The following is a 12221-nucleotide window of genomic DNA, read 5'->3' as shown; positions in this document are numbered from 1 at the left end:
TTATATTTTCCGGCGGGCAGCGGCAACGGAGCCGCTCTTTGCGCCGCCAACCCGGATTTTCCGCCCCCGCGATATTGGACAGCAAAAGTTAAAATCGTCTATATACTCGTGCACGCGCGAGCGAAATAACGGCCGCTCGTTTATCTCGCGTTTTAAATCTCGCGATGCGGAAATATTCCGGGGGCTAGAGTGCATCGGCCGAAAGCTCCCTTTCCCGTATTCCTATGTAGCGTCAATTAATATTAATCTCAATGTAACGTTTCCGTTACCCTCGCCTCGAATAAATCATTCTTAAAATGCATAATAAAGCATACTGAAAACGCGTAAAGTCTAAAAGGTTTATAAATATGCTGATACAAATTTTACGGTATATTCTCATCGTTGAAGGATCACGACGAAAATGAATAAATATGTAATTTAATTTATTCACAGGGGCAATAATGTTTTCATAACTTTTAGGTAAGACAAAAAAATTGAATAAAATCAGGAGAAGAGATCAAACTCTGTTCATATGCTGTTCGCGCGAATTCGGTACTCTAGGATCTAGTAAAACGTGTGCATTCCCGACGGAATGCTGCCGCGGAAAATATGAATATGAACGCCCCGGGAAGCGTAAAATCATTATTGATACCGAGACGCTCGACGACGACGAAGAGCATCGTCGTGGTTTTCGTTTACGATGAATGCACGCATGTGTCAAAGTGTAGAGACAAGCGGGTACACTAGAACGCACGTATCTATCTACCTGCATTTATGCTTAGATGTTCCGCAAACACGCTAAACCTATTATCCTATTTATTTGCCTCCATTGTCGAGAATTGATAACGTATGCAACTGCAACATATATCGAAAACAGAAGAGAATAAAGATTTAGCAAAATTCTTATTACATACATTTGAGCAGTTTTATTTTAATCTAAATAGTATCAATAGTATTTTTTTATAATGTACATTATACATATACATATTAAAAATATCTCTACTTAGACTATTAACTCTGAACTTTTTCTGCAATAAGGTAGAATGATAGAAACAAAATTAAATCACTGTTTGAGTTTTGCGGAAACCATCTGTGGATAATGTGTATAATGTATACAATGATGTAACATACATATGTGTGTAATGCAATAGGAAGTACGTTGGATCCCAGAAAGAGAGAAGTAAATATCCGCTCAGTTGCATAACAATGTCTCGACGTTTTCGTTGTACTACCAAAGAGCTTACATCCCTTAAGGGGCCTTTAAGATCTTGAGTTTCAGCAACATCTACATTGGGAAACACTGCCTTAGGTAGTCCATAAACATGGTTGACGTAATGATCGCATTTACCCTCTCATAGCGCGAAATTAATAATCTATCTAGTTTATATATATTTAAATATATTTACATATATATATATATATATATATATATATATATTAAATAAATATATACATATATATATATATATATATACATATATATTAAACATGCGTGACTTTATGATTATATTATTATGTAATTTCAATAATTCATACCCCGGGCATATTTATGTATGTTGCGCATCGCAATAGCGAATAATGAGCTGTCCCCTGATTCTTTTTTTAACGATGTACACATTAATATTCGTTATTAAAATGAATATATTAACAACGCATGCAATGTTTTAGATAAATAAAAAACATGGTACTCGTTGCATTGTAAGTATCTGTTAAACTTTATTATTCGGGATTATTTTTCAAGATTACATTTACATCAATCATATAAAAGATTTAAATAATTTCCGTATATATGTCATAGATACAATTAACAAGATATTGAACGTATTAAAAGTTATCGACGTAAATTTATTATACATAGAATTTAATAAAATAACAATCTCTTTGTTTCTCTAAATTTTATTCGCAACACTCGCGTTTGTAAACAGTGTTTATTATCGATCTCCTCGTTTCGCGAATGTATTTTAATTTAATGTTTCCATCATGTCTGTTTATACAACGTTATATTAACGTTGAATAATGACCGCCATTAGACCCCGCATTTGTTCAATTTTCGCAACGCGTGTTGTCGCATCTTTCTGAACAATTACACGCTCGTACGTGTAAAGGCAAGTCCTATAAGCGCGCATCTCGCTCGCTAAGCCGGGTAGCGGACGGATCTCGCGATAATACTCCCGGTACAACCGGCCAACCTTTGCGGAAATTAATTTCCGCTGCCGCGTTGTTGTCAAATTTTCACATGGATGGTACGTGCGTTTGAGAGTCGACAGCTGCTATCTTCTTCCTGTCGTGATCCACCAAGCCTGTTATACAGTAAACTCTTATATACTTCGAGCTGCATTGTGCCTCCCTTGAGAGGCGAAAGTTAACTTTGTTTTTGCGGAAACCATCCTTGGCAAGACGCGTGCAATATTTATGAAGACGTATGTGATATGTATATAAACATGTGTAAGAAACTATGTGTGTTGAAATTAATTCGCAGCCACGTAAAGAGAGGCGAGAGAGATAAGTGTCGTAAAATTTAATTTTGCGAAAAAATAAATTGAGTTTAATCGAAAACTATTCCAGCAAACGTTAACATATAATTATATATTTACGTTTTAAATTGCAGATATTGCTGAGAAATTCACAATTCGCTTATAAATCGACCGTAATTAACATTAACAATAAATAGATGCATTGAGCGTGATACACGATAATTTTACATAATTTTAGCAATTATAATTATTAGATTCTCTAACACATCGATTCGCGTGACTGTTATTCTCATTAAAATCGCGACATAGTGTAAACGAACCTTAGTTTACTAGGCAAAGACGGGCGGAAACATTCTCTCGTTCTGAAGTTGGTGGGTGCACGAAACACGGGATGGGGATGCTAAACGAGGGGAGTTGGCGTCGTCATTCTACGGTGTGTACAGGCCTCGACAGAGCCCCCTTTAACATTCACCCCCGGCGACGTAATTGAATGACGCTACGGACCGTCGAGGCGTAAAACGCGGATTAAATACGTTGCATACGTAGCATCAAGCTTCCGCACCAACCCCCTTTCATCCCTCTTCTCTTTTTCCCCTCTCCCTTCATTCCGAGGGGATTCTGCTCGGTTTACAACGAAAGAGAGAGAGAGAGAGAGAGAGAGAGCGCGGCTGAAAGTTGCGTCTGGTATTCCGGAAATCCCGAATATACACGCGTATTTCGATGAACACCTGTGCGGCCAGTCCGCCGCCGCTACTATGTGCATTTCCAGTCTTTTGAAGATTGAATCCGTAGGGGATTGTCAATCGTGGGTCCAGTCAGATCGGTTGCTATCGCGACCTTTCGTATGGGTCGACGGAATTCACTGAAATTTGCAATGGGTAAACGAGAACGGAAATACGGAGAAAGAGAGGAAGAGAGAGTTTTAGATCTTTCTCTCTCTTTTTCTCTTTGCGTCTAAAATTTATTTATAACGTAATCGGATCTGTTTTTAGCCGGCTTTTGCTTTGACTGCGCGCATCTCGTTTACCTTTTACGTATCTGTGATTTTGTGGATCATGCGATTATGCAACATGCGGTCTGTTCGGCAGACAGAAATGGAAAAAACAGCGCGCGACCTGATTGCTCCCGAGATATCGGGATTTATCGTCGATCGCTGTTCGGTTCTGCGGATACGTTGTTGATCTTGTTTCTCTTTTCGAAAGCCTCAATTTCGTTTTTGTAGCCTCAGTGAAAACGAAAGATAACGGTGATTGCAGAAAGCAAGTCGATAGGAAATTACGCGAGACAAGGGAACACGACAACGGGAGCAAAGAACCTTGATCAAAGACCTAGGATCGAAGTTCGGTTGTACAAATCGAATCGCTTTTACGCTATTTGAGCTTTTTAAGGTTTTCCTTTGTCACTTGACATGGGGAGTGTACATTCGAGTTTTTTTATTTCTTCGACTTGCTTCATCAAATGCGCTTAATATCGATTTCTTTATTAAAAACTATCATGTTCTAATTTAAGAAGACTGTGAAAATATACATAGATTTAATTTTTGATTGCTTTGATTTTAATTATTACATAATATATATAATTATGTTTAATCAAAAAAATAAATGTCGAATTAATTTTAATATACATATATAAAAATGTCTATTATCTTTCGTTTTATTGTAATAATTTTGTATAGTTTCGAATATAAAATTTAAAAGATCTAAAGATTATCTCGATTATTACAATCCACGAGAGAGAGAGAGAGAGAGAGAGAGAGAGAGAGAGAGAGAGAGAGAGAGAGAGAGAGAGAGAGAGAGAGAGAGAGAGCCTCGTGTATCGGGACACATCTTCACCTGAAGATGTTTACGAAATTTATGAATGTCGGTAGTATTTTCGGGGAACTTCACAAGGATGAAAGAAAAACCATCAATCTCGGTGTCCCAGTTTTCGTCCCGCGGTAGAAGGCGGCGCTAACCGAGCGACTCGAAGACGAGAATCTTTCTCCGTCCGATGCCGTTTATGAGCGAACTGTTCTCAAACTGTTTTGTAAGAAAGATAAATAGGCGCTTTTGATAAAACTCGCCTGATACACCCGGGGCCCGAAGCATTGAATTTCATTATCGTGCGAGTCTTGATTTATCGCGCCCCACACCAGCCTTATTCTCGGACGACTCGTCGTTCTCTCTTACACCCCTATCGTACGGTAACCCCCTCGATTTATTTCGCGAAACGCGATAACAAATTGCCGATGGTTTACGTATCTAAGGGTGTATCTCGAGGAATTCACACGCGGCATCCGCGGTCGGCGCCGCTTCTATAACGATAAAAATCGTGGCTTTCGGGAATGGCGTTACATTTTTCAAACCATAGTCACCAGGCTTTTGGATTCCGCTCTTTCTCTCTCCGCGTGTATAGTTGCCCTTTTTCCCGTTTTCAAATTTTCAGATCGCGGCCGGCCGTCAGATGCAATCGCCGAGAGGATCGAGATGCATTCGCGCGTGTTGAATAATCAAACGAAAAAATTGGCTCGCCGTAAATGTTCGTAGAGTAGCCGCAACTGCTATCCTCCCAACACAAAACCTGCCTATCTCTCTCTTTCTCTCTTTTCTGTTTTCTGCTCTCTTTTCCTCTATTTTCTCTTGCTCTTCTGACGTTCTCTCATAGTCTGTCATAAAACTTTCATAACTTTCGGTATTTCCACGAGCCTTTTGCCAGTCCGCTCATGCGAGTCGTTGGATACGACCCCTCTTTTCCTTAAGTAAGGGAACGATGGGAGGATGAACGAGACGTGTCGAGGGTAAAAATATCGCGCGGTTAACTCCCGCGGGGGCACATCGCGGCAAACTTGGAAGAGTCGTAATTTGAATATTTTGTTCGACGGTCGAAATTGATTTTTAACTAGCGTCGCCCTTCGCTCGAAGATCAAGAGTGGAAGATTTAGACGAAAATTTAGAGAATGAAAATGTCAAGAGAAAATTACGTTGCTGTAACGAACGCTATATCGATTATATTCGGTGTTTGATAAAAATATTGCTCTTGTTTATATAAAAAATATTATACAATTTTAATTTTATAATTATATAATTTTGTATCCTGCTAAAATATTTTCGAATTTAATAATTTTACTACATGTGTATTTGATAGCTGAAAATGGTTCGAAATTAGGACCGAGACGTAGTAAACAATATTTTAACAAAAAAAAAAAAAATAATTTGCGACCCGTCTACCACGCTAGGCTCTTAATTAATCCATTACTTGTGATATTTTGTCGATTTATCGTGGCTGCGAGAGGCCGCAAAAAGGGGCGCGAGGCGAATCGTCGTCGGTAGAGCGGTTCATAAATTCGCAAATAGCCGCTAACAATTCAATGTGCCATTCAACGCGACGACGCAACGTATCGGTAATCATTTCAAACGCACCGGCTGCACCGGTCGGTCGCATCGCTCGGCTGCGTCCGGGCAAACATTCCGGTTAAGCGATTGTCACACCAAATTCAACAATGACGTTTCGATCAGCGGCAATGTTAAAAATGTCACCTTTCATATGTCGAGCTCGCGGGCGAAACAGTTTACTCAGCGATGCTCATATTTGATGCACTTTTTTCAGATATTAAAAATATTACGCTCGATTGAATCTCTCTCGCCGAATGTGATGAAATATTTCTCGTATCGATTAATCATCAATTAATATTCTCGTCATATTTTTTTCGAATGATCGTGAATGCGTGAAAAAGAGAGAGAAAGAGAGAGAAGCGCTGTTCTATCGGTCTTGAAACGGATGAAAGGTGATTCAGACTGACAAAGCGCAAAGTTGGATCGAATAGCCGTGTACTATATGGTTTCTGTCGTTACTGTTGCGCAACTGCGTTCGTAATACCTCTTGCAGACTGCAGCCGTTGCTCTTGCAGCCCATTAAATAACTTCGTGTTTCGAATATCGAAGTGGTGCTATGCAGGTAGAGCGATTCGTTTCGATCGAATGTGCCGTATACAGCGACAAATCATAGCTCACACTTTGTCGTCGTTAGCAATATTTATTTTATATAAAATCCCCTTGCACGATAAATCAGAACACATATAAATGCCATCTCATCTTTTTCAAGTGTTTAATCCTGCAAATCTCATCTTTTTTTTCGTCCGCTGGTTTATCAATTAGATATTGTTATTATTACCATTTACATAACGATAATAATTTGAAATGGCAGACTTTGGAAAGAAAGTTCGGGGATGAATTAAAGCGCAAGAAGTTTTACGATATTTTAGAATTTTTTATTCTCTCTCTTTCTCTCTCTCTCTTTGTACGCCCTCTCACTTATTTTCATTTCATTATCAACGGAAATGAGTAAAAGCGTTAATTCATTATTAAAGCGAATTTTCATCGATTGTGAAAAGGCAGCTATATATCAGTGACTGCGAGGTATCTCATTCCCTCGAATTAATTTCGAATCGTATATACTTATTCTCGATAAAACTGATTCTTTAGACGCGAATAATGCAAAAGAAAAACACGCGCTTAATTAGTACTTTTCTCTGTTTTGCCAACTCAGTAACCGCTCTTAATCTTAAGAGATAATATCTCTGGTGTCAGTTTTAAAATGTGTACTTAAGGATGTACGCCGCGCTTTACCGAATTACGTCATCATCTCGCAATTTGCATTGACCACTGACCCGCATTTTCCTTCGGCTTCGTATTACCTCCGGACGGAAATTTGATTCCTCGTAGCGTTGTTGGTCATTGGACGGGCTAACTTAAAAGTTATCCGGTACTGACCGCAAGAGAGAGAGAGAGATAAGAGGAGCGAACGGGTTGCAATCGGAGAACTTGCGATTTACCGTAGTAATTACCAAAATTACTGCACCACATAATGACGGTAATTATCGCCGTAATTCGTGGTAATTGCCGCGGCAATTACTGGACTGAAATCCTGAAGACCGGCGGAAAGGCCGGCAGGTGGTTGCGTCCGCAGTGGCGATCGCTTTTCCTCCCTTTTCCGCGTCTGGATTTTCTCTCCCCTGGTCTGTCAATTATTGATTTCAATTCAAGAAAATGAGCGAAGGATTATCGTATTTACCTCCAAGGTCACTCTCGAAACAGATGTTGCTTTCACAACGAAATCTTACGTATAATTTATCACTTTTATTTGCCATGAAAGTTTCGTGACTGCCGCGAGTGATTTTAAAGTCTAATTCTTGAATTTTGGCAATTGCAATATTAACATTTCCTTCACTTTGCGATTTTATAACGTTTTAATTGCTATTATTTTGTTGCAGGTCTGAATCGCGAGGAAGGACCAGTACTTTCGGTGAGTTAATCAATTTATTTATGCATAGAAAGAGATGTGAACGTCGGAGAGCAGAGTCAAGTTTTTGATACTATTCGGCCTTCAATATATTTTTATCGCGTTCTCGAATAGAAAAACGACGGTGATTCTCTTTAATGACCCGCGACGAGCCTTGAGTAGATGAAGATGCGTGTATTCAGACGCGTCCTTCGCAACTCTCTCGAGGAAATCGAAATCGCGCTCCCCTTTCTTTTCCTAATGACTCGCGAAAAATTTCAATGCGTCTAAATGGCTCGTCTTTTCATATTCGAATAATAAATGACGTCGTTGGAAGGCTAGATCGACGCGACGCCGGCTGATGAGACGTCGCCGAACGAGGACGCTAGGTGAACCATTTACGTACACTGCAGTAAGGTCGCTTCTGGCAACTCGGAATGATTTTGTATTCATCATCCGAAAAAAAATATCATTTCTCTTCAGTGTCGCGCGAGGCCACGAGACGTCCAACTCGCTCTAGCGCAGATAGTCCGAGGACATATGTTAAAGTTACCGGGAAGTTTGTCACAGGAATGACTCTGATCGGCAATTTTTCCGCCTGCTTTTCCTCGCGTCATACTTTCTCCGGTTTCTTTCGGTTTGCGTCACGGCAAGTGGAACGAATTCAAAGGGAGAGAAAATTTCTATAATATTTGCTGAATAAATTCGATAATTTTTATACCGAACAGTCACAACATATTTGTTGCAATATATTCCTTCCAATTTAAAAAATTCTATGATTTGCAACCGCGAAGCTTGGGATAAGAATGATTTCTTTTCAATTTGTTTTGCTTGCTTGTACGCCGCGTGTCGAACATATTTCTTTCAAGAAATCTCAAATAAAGTCGCCATATCGGCTGATGCCAATATCAGGGTATATCGTCCACCGTGTGAATGTGCGGAGATCGCCGAAACTTTGGTGAAATTGAGACCGATAGCATGATATTTATTTCGATTTCCGGGATGAGACGAATCCACTTATTTACCTACGGAGAGACAGACCTATACATAGGGGGTGGAAAGCGGCGCCAGCAACGACATATCCGTCCTATAGGAGTCTTCCTGCGAGACGGATCGCCGTCCTGGGATCGCGCCACCGAATGGCAGCCACGAAGAACTTGTCTCTCTCTCTCTCTCTCTGCCTATATCGATTTTCGAGCTAATAAAGTTTGTACAGAGGGTCGCGAGGGTCGCGACACTAAAGTCCGCAAACGACGGGGACGTTTCTCCGTCCGAGACCTTTTAAACCTCGTTCCCGCGCAATGAATTTCAGATCAGCGGTTAATTTTTCCGCTTCATCTCTCACGGTGAATGAATAATGATCCGTCGCTATTTCATTAACGGCCAACGACACGGGTAAGTTCCGACAAGTCGCGACTTCGGCGGTTTAATGAAAGCCATTGTTCGCCTCGTTTCAACTTTAAGCTCGAAAATCCTGCGCGCGGATTTGCAACTGCTTGAATTTAAACTAGGCGCGTAACTCATCCAGCGAACGGAGGGAACTCCCCGCTGCTACGCGTGTGTTCTTTTACCAATTAGATGGATCTCTATATATACGCGGGATGTATAGAGATCTCCATGGAAAAACAGTTTCATTTATGCTACGCAATTTGCGCGTTGTGTATAGTTAGCGAAGTTTGCTCGATAAAGTTTATACGAACATATATATATATATACGTATATATATGTATAACCAATGGTTAATCCGATTCCACGATTTCGATCGCTTAATTGGACACGAATCCCGCGATTCGTCCGGCAAACAATATTTTTGCCGGCCGTTCGCCGAATGTTATATTTCCCGCGATTGTCGTATAAACGTAATAATCCGGTCGCGTCGGTCCCCCGCCACGGCGAATTATTGTCCGCTACGACATACGAAATTCATTCGGACAATTCATTCGCTTTTTATTACGGTCGCGAGTTATTATTCTCATTTCGCGAAGCGAGCAAAGAGGGTGAGAGGGAGAAAAAGGGGGCGCGTTACCCCTCTCGCGGGAAAATTGCGCGCTCGACGTCACGTTTAATCGTCGCGCATATTCGAACGGAAAGAGAACTTATTCGCGCGCGTTTATTATTTTCCTGTTCGACGACGACGACTCTATCCCGCTCTCTCTCTCTCTTTCGCGATGTTATCTTCCCGCCGCCTCGACGTTATCCCTGAAATTGCGCTCGGTGCACTCGTGCACATCGAGTCCGGGAGACTCGCGCGTTTTCGTACCTACATACACAACGTGGGACCGTGCGGTTTTCTATTAAGCCGAGCGCCGCGGCTTTCCACCCCCGACCCCCTTACCCCATTCCGGGATTATCCCTCGGCGCGATCCACGCGGGATACCTTCCCAGGGCGAGAATGGGGCTATTACGGTGCATTCGCGAGAGAGAACTAGCTGCATACGAGGTAAGTTAAATGAAAACATTGGCATAAGCAGCGGCGATGATTTTCCTTTGCGCGCTGATGATAAATAGAAAAAGCCTCTCCTTTGTGTTGAAAAATTCAATTGACCTTTTCGAATCTCGTTGCCCTTTGCTCGAGTACGAGTTCAACATTCACGTGTAAATGAATTCGTTAGTTACATTGTGCGCTTTGCACAAAGTGAATTACGAAGAGATTTCTTTAGACAATTTCTTCCGCTTTTTAAAAACGCATAAGTATTTAAATTCTTCTTTAATTAATATATAATTTATTAAGTAACTCTAGCAATTAATTCTAATATAAGTTTTTGTGTTAGAGTAACGAAAAATGATACACAACGTTTAACCGAGATTTATCAGAAATATTTCTGCGAAGGGGATCGCAAAGTGAAAAGAAAGTAAAAGAGACAAACACATCGCACGATTTTATTCGTGAAATTTACGCTCCATCTTCGATGAAAACATGCGCGTTAAAAAATAGTTTGCGTACTTATTACCCTTATTTTCTCATTTGCGATAGAGGTGTTACGTCTTTTCCTTGCTCGCGTTTTCAATGACGGAGTTATTAAATTCCTCTCAATAGCGCCTTTCGCGTGAATGAACATTATTCATTGAAGATTTATTTCTGCTCCTCCATTGAGCATGCACTGCTGCACGTATATCGATTTTCAATAATAGAGCAGACTGGATTTGCTTGAGATTACACACACACATACACAGATATCAAATAATAATGTTCAAAATAATACATAAATACTTATAGATATATTATATATTTATATATACTTTATAAATAAAAATATGCACGAACAAAATTACATGCATTTGTACAGGACAGATTTGTATCACGCGTATAGAATTATTTTTACACCGAAAAATTGTGTGTGTTTAACGGAATATATACTTTATATTTTATCCCTTAAAATATTGCTTAATAAATCGAGCGCCCATAATGCCAGAAATAACCATAAGAATTGACAAATGGTCGCGACCGCAATTTATCAAAAGTGGACAAACTTTTATCGGGCTCGTTGGTGCGTTCGATCGCGTTCAATGAATAAACGCCGAAAACGCCGATGACATGATACAATTCGATGTACATACTTAAAAGACGTGGGGGTGGCCAAGGGAGGCGAAAGGGAGAGGCAAAAGCGGCAATTTTTCTGGAATGATTTGTGAAAGCAGGGGAGTAAATGATGCGGTACAATCTCAGGTAAAAGGTAAAATAGGGGAGGTAGTAAGGGGGAAAGGGGTGCGATGTATGTATAGGACGTGTCAAAAGTAATGGTCGGCGTCTGTCAAACGGCGACGAGGTCGAAATGAACGGACTGAATAAAACCACCGCGTCCCGTGATTTTAAGCGTCACTCACGTCGCCGTGCACAATAAACCATCTACATACTACGTTCGTTGCATTTCCGAAGCGCGGCTCTTTCTCTCTCTTTCCGCGAGAAGCGTTGAAAAATACGTATTTTTCAATCCGACGATGTCTATCGCAAGAATGGAAAAAGATTTCGTGTTTATAAAATTTTCCATCCCCTCGCGAGAGATATTACGGGAGATATGGCTTGACAAAATAACGAGAGAGTGCGATTCGCGTTTTTCCGCGCTCTTATATTGTTGAAAGGAGACGACGTCAAACGCTCTCTTCAAACTCGCTACTTTATATCGTTTGCTAGTTAAAAGTTGTTAAACTTGAATTCCAAACTCTAGCAATGCGGTACGAATATATTATTATCATTGATAAATAGTATATATTATTATTTTTTCGCACACGGTTTGTCATTAAATTACATTGAATAAGTTTTAAAGTCAGCATTACCTTTGACATTTTTTATTTCGTTACTTTTTATCAAAGGAAGCAGTTAACTATGTGCTTAATGCGTTTAATAATTGGTTTTGTACTTGTCACGTCAGAATATGACTAGTAGAGGGTAATGTCAACCGCGTCATTGATGATTGTACGATTAATGAACGAAACGAGTGTCACGTACGATGACAAAGGGATTGGCAGCAGGTAGCAGTACGATCATATGTAACAGTCGGCGAAACGATCACG

At 40.3% G+C, this 12221-nt stretch overlaps 2 protein-coding genes across 12 annotated transcripts in view; one reads left to right on the top strand and one right to left on the bottom strand.

Moving 5' to 3' along the window:
* Positions 1 to 12221, top strand: part of LOC145944878 (protein turtle) — a 247977-nt gene that overhangs the window by 112124 nt on the left and 123632 nt on the right. For all 11 annotated transcript variants that reach the window (XM_083053508.1, XM_083053512.1, XM_083053517.1 and 8 more), the window contains one exon: positions 7702 to 7733. The gene's annotated coding sequence lies outside the window, so the exon portion shown is untranslated. The remainder of the gene's footprint in view (positions 1 to 7701; positions 7734 to 12221) is intronic.
* The window catches only part of LOC145944884 (uncharacterized), a 219505-nt gene that overhangs the window by 108468 nt on the left and 98816 nt on the right, over positions 1 to 12221 (bottom strand). The gene's annotated exons all lie outside the window — the stretch shown is intronic.

The sequence above is a fragment of the Prenolepis imparis genome, unplaced genomic scaffold, assembly GCF_030444845.1.
Source record: "Prenolepis imparis isolate NDT839.2.m4 unplaced genomic scaffold, iyPreImpa1.0 SCAF_13, whole genome shotgun sequence".
Lineage (NCBI taxonomy): Eukaryota > Metazoa > Arthropoda > Insecta > Hymenoptera > Formicidae > Prenolepis > Prenolepis imparis.
The sequence above is the reverse complement of the archived record's forward strand: the minus strand, read 5'-3'. Positions and strand labels throughout refer to the sequence as shown.